General features: G+C 39.7%; 1 protein-coding gene across 2 annotated transcripts in view; it reads right to left on the bottom strand.

Moving 5' to 3' along the window:
- Mctp2 (multiple C2 and transmembrane domain containing 2) overlaps window positions 1-12,329 on the bottom strand; it is a 223,919-nt gene that overhangs the window by 179,027 nt on the left and 32,563 nt on the right. The window contains exon 1 of one of the 2 annotated variants that reach the window (XM_075952327.1): window positions 11,437-11,520. The exons of the other annotated variant lie outside the window; for it this stretch is intronic. The gene's annotated coding sequence lies outside the window, so the exon portion shown is untranslated. Of the gene's footprint in view, window positions 1-11,436; window positions 11,521-12,329 lie in introns of those variants that run through there. 2 annotated transcript variants of the gene reach the window in all.

A 12,329-nucleotide genomic window follows, 5' to 3' on the forward strand; every position in this document is an offset into this window, starting at 1 on the left:
CTGGGTGTTTAAAAACATACCCCTGAAGAACCAGCGGCATGTGGGAAAACATTGTTATCATCCACGCAGCTGACCTGCCCGGTGCCAACAAACAGATCCTTCGATAGGATCAAGGGAGGTTGATGGAAGAGGACATTAGGAACCATTAGAACACTTCCAGGGAAACTCATTTCCTCTGATTACCGTGGATCTATTCTCCAGCACAACAGCTCTGTCTTCAAGAATCTCCCAGAGGGAATCACACAGCATGTAACTTTAACTTTCCAAGGTTGGTTCCTTTCAAGCCACACACAGATTCACCTGAGTGGTGGGCCATGTCAGCAGCGGATTATCTCTTGATTTCCAAGAGCGGAACGCTATTGCATGTGCACGTCACAGACTGATTTTCCTTGAAGGACAGGTGGGGCCTTTCTAGTCTTACTTTCTTTTGATAAAAGTGTTATAAAAATGCTGACATCATCGGAAATGTTTCCTGGGTGGTTACACGAATTCTTTTTTTTTTTCCCCCACAAACAATTGGGAGGATTTCAATTGTTTCACATCCTCTGTAACATTTGATATTGCTAGTATTTTTATTTCAGTTCATTGTAATTATTAGATTATTATTAATTATTATGGTTTTAAATTTTCATTTTCCTACTGGTGTGTGATAGTGGAAATGGTTTAGGGCATTAATTTGCTAACTTATCTGTAATTTGGGGAACTGTCCATTCAAGACTTTTGTCCATTTGTTTTAATGTAAGATTATTTGACTTTTACTCTGGGCTTATGAGAGTTCGTCATATATTTTGAATATAAGAACCTTGTTGAACATACAATTTGCAAATATTCACCTCAATTTTGTAGCTTGTCTTTTCACATTGTTATTAATATCAAAAGTTCTCAATCATCAAGGGTTAACTTTTAAAAATATGATAACATTGAAGAGATCTTATGCAACTGACTTGGTTTCATATCTAAGAATCTAAAGGTAATTTACAAAGGAGATCTCCAATATTTCCATCTAGAAGTTTTGTTATTTTACATTTGGAGTTATGACCTGTTTCAATAAAACTTTTGCATACACTGTTAGGTTTATGTCAAAGTTCATTTTATACCCGCATGATGATTTATCCCAACCCTATCATTAGGACACAGCCCTCTAATGAATTACTTAGCTCCTATCTCAATGAAACACGTCCAAGTTGTGAGGGGAGGGATTCTGGACTCTCTGTGCTGTTCCATTAACCCACACAACCCTCACTTTCCGCTGCTATACTGTACTGATGGCCAGGGTTGCCTCTGGCCTTAAAATCAGCTCATGCAACTCCTTTAAATTTGTTCTTTTCCAGAATTGTTTTGCTATTCTGCTAAACACATCACATTCAGACACATTAAATCCAAGCGCTGTGCCTTTAATATAATGACAATAAAAATACAGCAGAATTTTTTCATGGCTAATAAACTTTCTCTAAAATCCATAAACAACCCCAAAAGATCCAGGGATGACAAAGTGATCATCACGCAAACAATGGGTTACAGGAAACGGCTCTTTTCTCTGGTAAAGCTATCATTCGAAATGGCACTTCCAAGTTTCATGTTTTGTCTAGTTTTGAAACGATCTGTATCTTTCTGCTAGCCTGGTCTGGTCACAGAAGTGGCACGCTTCTAAGAAGTAGAGCCTAAGGCAAGTCTAGTTCAGAGGAATCCCATTGATAATCTTCTTCCCTATCTACCGCATTCCATCTTATCTGGAGACAGGACTATTTTTAATAACTTTTATCAAAAAAGTAAAAGCATTTGCCCATCATTTCAACAAGAATCAAATATACTGAATCACAAACATATAAACACACAAAAAACTTTGTCAAGAGGGAAAAACAATGTGTTTCAGAGTGGTGGCGCATGCCTTTAATCTCAGCACTCAAGACACAGAGGCAGGTAGACCTCTATGAGTCTGAGGACAGCCTGGTCTACAAAGCAAGTTGTATGATAGCCAGAGCTGTTACACAGAGAAACCCTAACTTGGAAAACTAACCAAGCAAACAGACAAACAAAACAAACAACAACAACAAAAACCTAATGTGCTCTCTTTTTTGTCTTTTTTTTTAATTGTTTTTATTAAGCTATACATTTTTCCACTCCCCTTCCTTCCTCTCCTCTCCCCTTTTGCCCTGTCTTGTGTGCTCCCAGTTCACTCAGGAGACTTTGTGATCCATGTGTGTCTCTCTTGGGGTCTTCATTGTTGTCTGGTTTCTCTGGGCTTTTGGCCTGAAGGCTGATTTTTAAGGTACACTGCTAACTGGAGTTTGGACTCCTTTATGACAAGAAAAACAATTCCTACAATATGCAGTGTGTACTTCAGAAGTAAGGAACGCTAAAAGAAGAAACTCAAAGAGGACTTACATTTGAAAAAAAGCCCCATGAGATAAACCCACCTATTTGAATACTTAATATAATCCAACTTTCCTTATCTCAAAGGATATTTGAAGCAAACCCAAATGTTTCATTTTCTCTCAAGTCTTAAGTTCAAAGGCTCTTATCAGAAGCACCCAACAAACTGCAAGTTAAAAAATGTAAGCTTCCTAGCAGGGTAATATGACTGCCAACAGTTAATTAAGTGTTCACAAATAGGGAGCAGAGTGGATTTTGAATATCCCCAATACAAAAAAAAAAGTGTAAGTCTGGTCGTTTTATATTGCATATGAAAATATCACACAATACACATTAGATATCATAATTGCTGTATACCAACCAAAGAGAAAGATACACTAAAAGTCTTTGCAAGAATACACTCCTGGTTATGCAAAGCCACAGTAAACATTCAATCTCTTTGCAAAACAAATCCTTCTGATGCCTTGCCTCAAACCCCAGCTCTCTCTAAATGAGCAAGAAAAAGCACCGTCTCTCTAAATCATTATGGCTATGACAGGACAGTCACAGGCAACAGCCCGAGCCAAGGACACTAGTGGCCCTCCCATCTATATTATGGCTTCAGACATTCTTCACATCTGGCGGCAAAGCAATTACCCAAATGGAAACAGAAAAACTCCAACACCAGTCCTCAAAGTGTCTGACTGAAGCCAAGTCACACCAGCAGCTGAATCAGAACCACAGAGAAGGAAAGGGGAGCTCAGAGTGAGAATGGAACTTTTTCCCCCCATGAACTTAATAGAGCTGGTCAATAACAAGGACTCAAAGTACTTCTCATAGTTCCTTTGTAGCAGTGGGTCTCAACCTGGGGTCGTAACCCCTTTGGGGGATTGGACGATTCTTTCACAGATATCCTTCCTATCAGATATTTACAACCTGATTCATAGCATTAGTAAAATTACAGCTATGAAGTAGCAAGGAAAATAATTTTATGGTTGGGGGCCATCACAACATGAGGAACTGTATTAAAAGATCGGAGCATCAGGAAGGTTGAGAGCCATTGCTCTGTAGAATAATTTGTAGGTTTATTTCCACAACATAAATGTGAATTTATGTGGCAGAGTAACAGGCAATATATTCTAGTATATCTTATTTTAATCAAGCAATCTCCAACTAAAATTCTGGCAGTATGGAAAGTCCTACTTTGTTGAAGATAAGCTTTGACATAACTCATACGTTCCAGGGTAGGAGCGTGAGGATTCAAATTATTAAGCAAAAGGAACAGAGGTATAAGAAAAATGAGAGACAGAAACATAGAACAACATTGGAAGGGACATTCAGTGAATACTGAATCCACGTTCATTTTCCACACGCTTATATACTTCACTCCAAAAGGGGAGAGGGAAGGCAGCAGACTTCGTCAACATAACACAAAGAATAGACTCGAATTCTCCAACCTTTGGTCCAGATGGAGTGAATCCATCTCTATACCCAAAATACTAGTTAACCACACCCTAGGTGAGAATCTCTCATTTGTAGCTACACCTGTTGTCAACAATGAGCTCAAACTCTCTGACCTCCAGTCAAGGTGGAACAGACTCACACCTGTGGGTCCCCATACTACTTAAACACCAAATTTGAGATAGTTTTATCTTTACCCAATGAAAAGAGAGGCCCATGGTTTTAGGAGACTTCCTAATTCTCAGTAGCTGATTGAAGACTATACTCATGCAATCTGAGATCCTAAGCACAAATTTCTTCATCTCCTGTTGTGTATTTTGGTTGTGTGTGGAGAGAGTAAATCTATTTACAAAGCTAAAACGTCACCGCCATGTCAAGTATCACATATTTTCATCCCCAGGTCACTGCCCTTATCTATGTATCTCTCTGTTGTACATTTATTTATTTATTTTGGCCAATGTGCTTGCTTGACTCCGACATAATAACATGCTTGGAAGTGCTTTGCCAGTATTAAGCAAACACAGAGTGAGTGGGCTTTAGCACGGTTCAGCCAAGGCCTGTCTTAACAGAGGTCTGATTCAGTCTTTCCTAAGTCGGCGAGCTTTGGGTAGTGTGGGAAGGCTTTTGCTTATGCATAATGCTGTCGTTTGCTGTATACGTCAGCTTGCTGATTTTTCAGAACCTAGACCTCTGAGCTACATTCAAAGATTCCCAGATCTGGCCAGGTCATGTGTTTCTCGTTGAACTTCTGTTACATTTATTTCTATGCTTTCTTTCCTTGGTTTAGGAAGGAAATTTCATTGTTCAGAGACCTGTTGGTTACCACGAGGTATTTATGCCACTAATACACCCTTAGGATTACTGTGCCATGCTGGCTGTTGAAGTGGTTCTTAGGTGTCAAATCTAAGTAGACTTTTGATTGCCTTCATCCTTTGGAAGCTTGCATAGTACCTTCAGGTACCATAAAGAGCTAATTCTTTGGAGGGAAACATTTAGGTAAGTCCCAGCTCAGTGGCTTCTGGACCCTGTGTCTGAAGTGTATGGTGTGTCTTTAGAAATAGGAACTTAACTTCCATGTACAGGGAAGCCAAGGGCAACAACAAGGCAGAATATTTTGTGAAGCCCAAGGACAGCCTTGACCACCAACTCAAAGAGGTCTTCTCAGATATGACATTGAGGATTGTATTAGGTGGTCTTGAGCTCTCACAGAGAGTGCTGCTCACCAACATGACTGTCCAACCATGAGCTGAACAAAGACTACACCAACCAACATGCCAAAGCAGACCAGGGAAATCCCATGAGGCCTCAATCCTACACAAAGAATTATAGGCAACTGCAAAACCCTGGAAGCAGTAGAGGCTGCATTCCTCAGAGATGAGCACAGCAATTGATTGTTCAGTACCAAATGGTCAGCCCTGAAAATACCCATCAAGTAACGTTATATGGACTGGGCAGGTTATATTTAGGAATACATAAATGGATATGCAAATCAAAATACATATATCCATGCAATAATAATAAAAGGAAAGAGCATGAATTCAGAGAGCATGAATTCAGATAGGAAGGCTTAAAGGATAGAAAGGAAGGGAGAAATGCTGTAATTATAGAATAAACACAAAAATTTTAAAAGTACAAAGAAAAATGCACAGACACATATACATACCATAAATACACAGAAAGCAGTATAAACATGGGAAAAATCTTTAGTTGGAATGTACTATTGGCATAAATGTTCTCCAGAATTGAATAATAGCGTAATTTAATAAGCAACTTATAAGTTGTTATAATGTTAAATGCTAACATAAAATATAAATACATACAAACATATTGTGAAGTATAATATTCTAATAGAATAATAAAAATTATTAAACATTCTCCAGTCATTATGTTGTATGTCTGCTAATTATTTGGAGGTGGTTGACTATGTTACTTATATCTATGTCATTTTCATCTCTCAGCAATATTAATGATATTGAATTGATGGCACTCAGTTAACGGAATGAAGAGGAAGATGTTGAGGTTGAATCCAAGTGATTTTTCCTGAAGAACTAAAGCCTCTCATGGAAAAGTATGGATTTTTTCAGGAATATCATAGATTTAGTCCTGGTTTTTTGTGTTTTGTCTATCCAATGAAAGAAGCCAAGTTGGCAGCTAGAAACATGATTGTAGAACAGAGAGATGGATCATGTCTAGAAATTAATGTTGTAGAGATTGGCATTCGGGTTTTTATTGGAGAAGACTACAGATGAAAATATATAGAAAAAGATGGCATGAGCCTGAAGGAACTCTAGCACTTAATGGCCAGTTGTGGCAGAATAAATTCACAAAGGAAACTACAAAGACTTAGTCAAAAAAAAAAAAGGTGTGGTATCACCTACGACAACCAGAACCTAAAGCAGAGGCACAAAGGAAGGGTGTTTCTAGAGGAAGTGGTCAGCATCATGAAGTACTGCGTATAGACAAAGGAACAATAATCTTGAAAGTATCCATTTGACAAAGTGAAAAGACTAAGAAGTGATGGTATGGGTTGTCTTGGTGATGTGATTCTGAAAATAATCTGCATGGAGGAAGGAAAGAAGAGCTTGGGAAGAAAGGAAATAAATATACAACACTCATAAACTGGCTGGAGAGGAAGAGAAATGCAGGCCACTTGGGGAGGCATGGTCATGGTGAGGGTTGGACAGATGAAGCTCTTCCACTCAAGGCACACCCACGGTTCAGTGCTGACTTCGGTCAGCAATCCCTCATTGGCTCATAGAATCCCCATTCTAAAAGAAACACATGCAAACTTTCTCGACTTCCTTATCTGAAGTTATCTCAGCTGTCCAGCTATTGAGTCGAGCTTTAGTTTCACCAATCTCTGTCCAACAATCAACTTAATGGTATTTGCCAAGTGCAAGAGAAGCAATTCACTTCATGTTATTGCATTTATTTGATTCATTGGCCCTACGTAAACCACAGAGACACATCACTTAGTTACTACATTACAAAGCAGAAGCCAAACTTCAGAAACCCCAGTCCAATATACTGTTGTACCTAAAAGTTTCCCTTATATGATGGCCAACCTTAATTGTTAATGTGACTAGATTTCGAATCACCTAGAAGATACACTTACAGCATACACAGGAGAATGTTTCTGGAGAATTAACAGAGAAGCAAAGACTCACTCTAAATGTGAGTAGCAACCTCCTTTAGTGGGTTTCTCAGCTGTTAAAAAACAAAGCCATCTGAATGCCTATGTTTATGTCTGTCTGCCTCCTAACAATGGATACAATGTGACCACACAGTCAGAGCCCTGCCACCATCATACCTTCCCCCACAGTGCGGGATGATGATCCCAAACTGGGTGCCAACATCAATCCTTCCTGCCTCAAGTGGTCATGGCAATAAAAACAGCACCTGATACCTGGAAACTGGCTTCAAAAAAAGCACATGTTGAAGGTGTTAGTTGGATTTCCTGCTATCAGAATAGGATTTTAAGACAGTAACCATTTTTATAAAATGCTATTAGACCTGGGTTTTAAACTATTTTAAAATATTAAGTGTGAGTTCAACTATTTAGCTAGAAATGTTAAGCCATTTCTAATGTGAAATATGGCTATATGTATTTTTAAATCACCAAATTATTGTAGTTTTTAATGGAAACAAAGTATTTCAGGTATATGACTGCATCTATTAAAAGTTGAAAAATTCAGCCCCCAAAAGATCTCAGTTTGTCATTCCCTTTCTTCCCAAACAAGTAGTTACTTCATAACCCGTCTTTGGAAAGTAAATCCTCATCCATATCTGTCTGAACAGAAGCATCAGACACATTTTGTAAGAGTAATTATATCTCCTCCAGACAGGCAGAGGAACCCCGATATCACCAATATGACAAAGGTATTTCTATTGCTATCATCCAGAAATTCCCAGCCAGTTTCAAGCCATGCACACAGGCAATCACATCATAACATCTGCAAGATGACGACAACAGATGCATTTCTCACTTGAAGTGGACGGGAGAATCATCTGAGACTCATGAGCAGAAAACCCAGTATTTGGGCAGTTCTCCGTACGTTGTTATAACTTAAAATATTTGGCTCATTTGTCTAAACGAACAAGCATGTGTAGATTACTGTTTCAACATCGTCATAAAAAATTATTTACCTAGAAGAAAGGTAAACTCTTTTAAACACATTCTCTCATATTCATACACAGCCCCAAATGTATACACCACCAAGCACTACCGTTCAATCACAACCTACTCCATCCTGCTACTGAATTATTTATTTATCCACTCAACATTGTTGGTATCTAGGAAATCAGGGGATAGTCCAACCTTTAGGGATAAGTCAGGAAATGAAACAGACTTCTTTATTTCATAGGATTTGTATTCTACCTAGAAGAGACAGACAATAAGTAAATCTGTCGGCACTAGGGGTGGTGTATGATTTATTGTGTGGGGCGGTCCTACACATTGAAATTATCACCAGTCCTCATTTCTTCAGCATCAACAACATCCTGGCCACGGTGACAATCAAATACAGCAGCTGCCACTTTAAAAAGTGATCTCCAGTGGGACCACTGCATCCTCTAGTGGGAGCCACCAGGACTCTCGCCACCCATACTGCCACCTTGTTCTGCCTCTGTCACTTTATTCTGCCAGCAGGAGAGGAGGAGGGAGGCAGGAATCATTAGGAAGATGGGTGGATGACCAAGCTACTTTAAAACTGGCCTGCTTCCTCCATTTGCTTAGGTTTTTACATCGGGCATTTTCTTACCTCAAACTTCAATTCGACACTGTTATTTTCAAATCAGTATCAGAAACAATTGTCTACCCAGAGAGGAACATAGCAAGTGCTAGAAGTGTTTCTCAACCTGAGGGTCGTGACCCCTTTAAGGTGCACATATCGGATAGTCTGAAAATCAGATATTAATGTTATGATTCATAACAGCACTGAAATTACAGGTATGAAGCAGCAATGGAACAATTTTATGGTTGGAGATCATGGCAAAAGGAGGATATATACAGGACTAGCTGAACATAGCGGACAATGAGGACTACTGAGAACTCAAGAACAATGGCAGTGGGTTTTTGATCCTACTGCACGTACTGGCTTTGGGGGAGCCTAGGCAGTTTGGATGCTCACCTTACTAGACCTGGATGGAGGTGGGCGGTCCTTGGGCTTCCCACAGGTCAGGGTCCCCTGATTTCTCTTCGAGCTGATGAGGGAGGGGGACTTAGTTGGGGGAGGGGGAGGGAAATGGGAGGCGGTGACAGGGAGGAGGCAGAAATCCTTAATAAATAAATAAATTTAAAAAAAAGAGGTCTTGGCATTAGGAAGGTTGAGAAGCACTATGTTAGAAGGACAACCGACCCCAGAGAGTCCTCGTGGGATTAAGCACCTACTGTTGAATTCAAAATGTAATAAATGGATCAGGGAAAAAAAATTAAAGCCAAGGAGATTTTATTCAGAACCTTAGGTATATTAAAATGTGCTTAGCATTGGAGAAGTAGACAAAATACCAGAGAACTCGGCAGCCCAAACTAATCATGCAGGTCTGAATCTAATAAACCACACCAAAGCTGCCATGCTCATGGGACAAAGCTCACACAAAACACTGAAAATGAATTATGAGCTCTCTGCTTCACATATTTTATGACAGCCACGAGAAACATGATTCAAGATAGACAAAATTGTAGAAACATATTTATATTGGTATATGTGCAACATCAGTTGGATGTACAATTGAATTTGAAGAAAAACGAAGAGTAGAATTTAATGTCATGCTCATGTTTAATAAGGCAACAATTAGAGAGAAATGACTGCAGAGAGCCAAGTTAGCAAGGCAAGTCTATGGTGCTATTTGTCTGTATTATTTTCCTTTTTTAGAATCAAATTTGAAGAGAACTTGAAAACTGGCAGGAATTGAAACCAGCATGACAGGGTCCTGTTGCAAGATATTTGATTACACTATGTAAAGATAAGTCACTATGGATTAATAAAAAGTTAAACAGCCAGTAGCTAGGCAGGAGGTATAGGTGGGACTTCTGGACAGAGGGAGCTCTGGGAAGAAGCAAGGCAGAGACTCCAGCTGGACACAGAGGGAGAAAGACAAGCAGGAAGAGACATAAAGGCCATGAGCCATGTGTTGGCATGTAGATGAATAAAAATGAGTTAATTTAAGTTATAAGAGCTAGTGGGAAAAGCCAAAGTTCTAGGTCAAGTTTTCATAATTAGTAATAAGTCTCAGTGTCTGTCATATTTTGTGAGCTGGCAGCCCAAGGGGGAAAAAATCCATCAACAGGGGCTGTTTCTTGTATGCTTTATAAAAGTGTTAGATATTATATGAAGAAGACACACTGGAGCTGTAAGATCAATAAGAGATCCTTATATTAATAGCTTAAATGTTGCTAAAGTGTTTCATCAATTCATCCTTGATTCAAAACTGACAGTCCAGAAAACATCTCTTAAAAAAAAAAAAGAAAAAAAAAAGATAAAGAGCCAGGCAGTGGTGGCGCACACCTTTAATCCCAGCACTCGGGAGGCAGAGGCAGGTGGATCTCTGTGAGTTCGAGGCCAGCCTGGTCTACAAGAGCTAGTTCCAGGACAGGAACCAAAAACTACGAAGAAACCCTGTCTCGAAAAATCAAAAAAAAAAAAAAGATAAAGAAAACACAAGAGGCTATTCTAGCTCTATCTTTAATGCATGATGAACTAAAGCAGGGGCATTGGGAACTTGAGGCCGACCTGTGCTTCAGCTCACTATCCTCTCAAACATCAGTGAATGTTTGCAGGTGCTGTATTATCAGAGTAATGCAAGTCTGGAACACGTAAGGCTTATAATCTAACAGAAGTATTCAATGGGGAGCAAAATGGAGCTTCATGTACATCACAGAGAAGCAGAAATTCAGACAATTTCAATGAGGCATTAAACATGAAGTATACACAATGGGAGCCAGTAATAGGAGGAAGAAATATTCTCAGAAAACAAAATAACATCAAAATGTGTGTGTGTGCACACGCGTACACACGTGTGCACGTGCAAGCATGCACATTTTCTAAGACATACCACTATAATTCAAAACTAAACTAATTTCTGTAATGGCTAAAATAAAATGAGCAAAAGTAAACTAGCAATGCGCAGTGCTGGCGAGACTGCATAGATACCTAGCAAACTAGAGTAGTCATGTACTGAAAACAGGAACAAAAGCTAACACAGACACGTTAGAAAATGTCAACAGTTTCTTGAGTAATGAAATATCTTCCTGTCGGGTGACCCAGCGCCACACTTACTACTCAGGGGAGATGGAAAGAGATGTCCACATAGATCTTTATATAACTAGTTAAATTTCAAACTTCATATATATAGTTATATATGTACATGGTAAATTTACTGCATAAGAGTTTTATAATAAACCTGACCTTTAAATCAGCAAGTGTTGTTTGGAGGGCAGGCCCCTTGTTCTGTCCTGCCCAGCTCCGCAGGACACCCAGCTAGCTTATACCCAAAATAACTACACGGAAATTGTATTAATTAAACACTGTCTGGCTCATTAGTTTTAGCCTTATATTGGCTAATTCTCACATCTTGATTCAACCCATTTTTAATAATCTGTATCACCACTTGACTGTGGCTTACCGGAATGAGTTTAACCAGCATCCGTCTTGGGCAGGAGAAGCATGGCGTCTGTCACACTTCCCTTCTTCCCAGCATTCTGTTCTGTGTACTCTGCCCACCTAAGGGCTGCCCTATCAAAAGGCCAAGTCAGTCTCTTTATTCAACCAATGAAATCAACACAAATACAGAACGACCTCCTACACCAAACAAGACCTCAAACAGGTGTAAAAGACTTCTTCATAGCAAACACAAATGCCAGAATTCACAAAACAACACAATACATGCCAATCCTGTCCTAAAGCCACCCTTTCAGGTCTTACACATCCCAGAGAAGCCATAAAGGGCTCCTTCTGCACAGTGTTTCCGCAGGATTCCATTGTTCTGGGTGAGGACGGAACTCACATATTTCATTTTCTGACTAAACCCTTCTAGAGAAGAAGATACATAAACTTGCACTGACTCACAGATCAAATGCCAGGAAACTGGCCACTCACCAAAGCATACTCTGGAAGTTCTTTGCCAAAAAAACTGGCCTCTGACTATCACCACCTCTGGTGTGCCTGCCCTGCCCTGTTCCAGATAACTGGCAGCCACTCCGCTTCCCATCGACTAAACACATCAATCTTCTGCCTTCTCTCCATTTCTGCATCCCAGCTTTCAAAGTTTTCAGATCAGCTGACAACGCTCAACTGTCTTTCCTCCACTTGGACTAAGTGCAGAAATGTACCAGGCCTCCTTCTCAGGGATGCCTTACCACCCCCCACACCAGGGCATGAGCAATGCTTATTCTCATTTTAACACTGAGCAGCCCTTGCTGTTGTTAAACTTGAACATGAAAACTGATTGGCTCACTTGGCAACACTCAGCCAGCCTATTGTTAAGTTAAGAAGTTGGCTATTGTACTGGAAACAAAG

Source organism: Microtus pennsylvanicus, chromosome 18 (genome assembly GCF_037038515.1).
Source record: "Microtus pennsylvanicus isolate mMicPen1 chromosome 18, mMicPen1.hap1, whole genome shotgun sequence".
NCBI classification, from domain to species: Eukaryota; Metazoa; Chordata; class Mammalia; order Rodentia; family Cricetidae; genus Microtus; species Microtus pennsylvanicus.